A 3,303-nucleotide genomic window follows, 5' to 3' on the forward strand; every position below is an offset into this window, starting at 1 on the left:
TTTGGCAGGGTTTGATATACAATAATATTATCTTCAATTGCTAACATGTATCTTACTATTATATTTATGTCCTTTTGAGACGCCAATATATTAATAATCTGGTTTTTGAATTTGGCAACGTAACATAAATAAGCAATTAATTGACAGTTGTTACATCGTTTTGTATTTAAGTTAATTAAAACGTGTATCTATCAAAAGCAATTACCATATATACAAGAAGCTTTTTGTTTCAAGTTTCTCCTACATATATAAAATTAGTTGAGAACTACCTCCACTCCCTGAAAATCCAGTCCAACGGTATGTCGACATACCTTGTTCCCGATCAAAATACATGCCACCAACCCACCTCTATTACTGGCGAAAACCAAATCCCTACAGAAGAAGAACAAGCCTACAAGAAGCTCGATGAAAAGCTCAAAGGCCTTCTTGCAACTCTCCCCAAAGACAAAGGCTGGAGAAGCGCAAACATCTATCTACACGAAGGTTTCTGGTTGAGTCCCCAAGTTATCAAAGGCTTATTAATGATCAACAACTACTTCCATGCCCAATCCACCGACATCTTCCTTGCAGCTTTCATGAAGTGTGGAACCACCTGGCTAAAGGCTCTCATGTTCGCCACCACCAACCGCCACCGTTACAGTTTTTCTGATCATCCCCTTCGTCGCAACGGGCCCCAGAGTGCTTTCCCTTTCCTTGACACACACATTTTTCTTGATCATCCGATAACTAAGTTTGAGCATCTCCCTTCTCCTCGAATGTTCGCCACACACTTTGCTCATAGCTTGTTACCGACCTCAATGTCATCACCCACCTCGACATGCAAGTTTGTATACGTGTGTAGGGATCCAAAAGATGCACTCATTTCCAAGTGGCACTTCATGAGCAAACTTAGATCGAAAGAACTACCACCCCTTTCGTTCAATGAAGCTTACGAGCTTTTCTGCAATGGGGTCTCTGAGTACGGACCATTTTGGGACCATGTGTTGGGATACTGGAAAGCTAGCCAGGAATCACCTGAGAAGATCTTGTTCTTGAAGTATGAGGACATGAAGAAAGAAACGTCGGTGGAGCTGAAGAAGTTGGCGGCGTTCATGGGAATGCCTTTTTCGGCGGAGGAGGAGAAGAGAGGGGTGGTGGCAGAGATTGTGAAGCTTTGTAGCTTTGAGAATTTGAGTAATCTTGAGGTGAATAATGAAGGCGGCGGTGCTCAGAAGTTTACCGCGCAGGTGGTGGTGGAGAATCGGGATTTTTTCAGAAAAGGAAAGGTGGGAGATTGGAAAAATTATTTGACAGAGGAGATGAGAGAGCGGATTGATTCGATCACTGAAACCAAGTTTAAGAATTCGGGGTTAACACTGGGTCTTACAAAAGAAGCTTGATCATAATGTAAAAGTTTGTCTTTATTTATGGATAAACTATCAATTTAATCCTAATGTAAAAGTTTGTCTTTATTGATGGATAAACTATCAATTTAATCAAATAACCTATTGCATAAGTTTATAATTATTTAAGTTTTAAGATATTCTTATTTATAACAAAAAAAATGAGATAATAGCAGACAAATATCTTATTATTTTGATTATAAACGTGCGATTAGATATTTGTTTTACCATTGATTACTATCAAAAACTGAAATGTACAAAGAAAATTCAAATTCAATAATACAAACGACAATATAAATCAACGAGGAGGGCATTTTCTTTGTGCAATTCCAATTTAGCAAAACAAAATAGACGTTTTAAAATATTTTTTTCAACTTCGTGCATAGCCAGCTACAACGTATAAGTACTAACTTTTTTTCAACATAAGCCCACTCACCTCCATTCCTTTCTAAGCTATATCCACCACTATTATAACTTATAAGAGTGTTAAGTATAGCTTACGAAAGAGCTTAGGATGGAAGGCGAGTGAGGTGATGTGATGCATTGATACAACCAATAGCACAACCCCACCAATTTAGTACCACACAAACTGACGCCCCAACGACATGGTTTTCCTAATTCAGGGTGAACACTAAAAAGAAAAAGGAGGGAAGCAGAATGACGAGAGATGATAATATGTTGATGCATTTACAATCAAAGGAAAGGAAAAGTATTTTAATGCGGTTGTGTTTCGATTTTACATGATGTGTTTTCTTCAACAATAGTAATGTTGATGTTATAATCTTTATTTTATTTTTATTGTTTTGTAAACTAAGATTTTTAAACTTAGTGATCGTGCATGGTTAATGAAAAACAAAAAGAGAGTATAAAATAGGGATGAACATTTGGACTGGGAACTGGCCGGCACCGGAATCGGAACAGGATATAACTATTGGGCTGAGACCGTGACGATATTCTTGTGGATTTTTAGAACCGGAAAAAACTGAAACCGTTACCGAAATATTTCTCAAAATATGTTGCTATTTCTCGAGGACCGATTCCAACATTGAAGGCCCGGTAAGAACCGGTAGAACCGAAACCAGTAAAATTGGCGGTCTGGTTCGGTTCCTATTTTAAACCAAGTTCGCTTCTTGGGCCGGTACCGATGCTCATCAGTATAAAATCTCAAATGAACAGAAAAATAACAAGACTAAACATATAAACTGAACACCAAAATCAAAAGAACAGTAAACTATCGACTTTTTTAAAAGCGAAAATAAAAAAAATAGGTTTGGTTTTGGTTCTAAAATTAGATTAACCCCGACATAATCATCCATAACCTTAATTAAAAGAAATAGATACTTAGAGTGTATATGTTATCTATCATCTATATAATTTAAGATGAATTTGTTGATTTTACACAAGGAGCATATTTTGAGGCCACAAGTCCGCCTAATGAAGCTTTAATTGACAATAATTATGTCTGGGAAGCCTTTGTTTTCTGACGTGTCATTCGATTGGGGAAGTATTTTTGGTTGGTTGTGGTTATGTGTTGTATTTTATTTGTGTAATGACATGTTTGTGATCCTCTATTGATCGTTTCTTACTGATCACATGTCGTCTAATTTATTGTTGCTCTAAACTATTGGAGAATGGTGTTTATAGACACAACAAGTGAGTAATATTAATATGAATAGCAGCCTCTTTTTTGGGTTACACTCAAGAACAAATATGAGCAAAACTGAAAAAGTGAAAAAAAAATTATAGGGACTCATTTGTTAATTAATTAAATTTTGATTAATTAAACTAAACTAGGAGATTCTGGAACGTTCGAAATAAATGAGTTACATATTAGGATAATTACTAATGTTAGGTTTAATTATCAAGACCTTTATGTTTATATTTTAGAGTTTGAATCATTCCACTATAAATTGATACGCCT

At 36.1% G+C, this 3,303-nt stretch overlaps 1 pseudogene; it reads left to right on the forward strand.

Annotated features, from left to right (window-relative positions):
* The first annotated feature begins 219 nt into the window (after positions 1–219).
* Positions 220–1,487, forward strand: LOC145103204 (cytosolic sulfotransferase 12 pseudogene; annotated as a pseudogene).
* Positions 1,488–3,303: the final 1,816 nt, after the last annotated feature.

This window comes from Lactuca serriola, chromosome 4 (assembly GCF_051521515.1).
Source record: "Lactuca serriola cultivar US96UC23 chromosome 4, Lser_US96UC23_V15, whole genome shotgun sequence".
Lineage (NCBI taxonomy): Eukaryota > Viridiplantae > Streptophyta > Magnoliopsida > Asterales > Asteraceae > Lactuca > Lactuca serriola.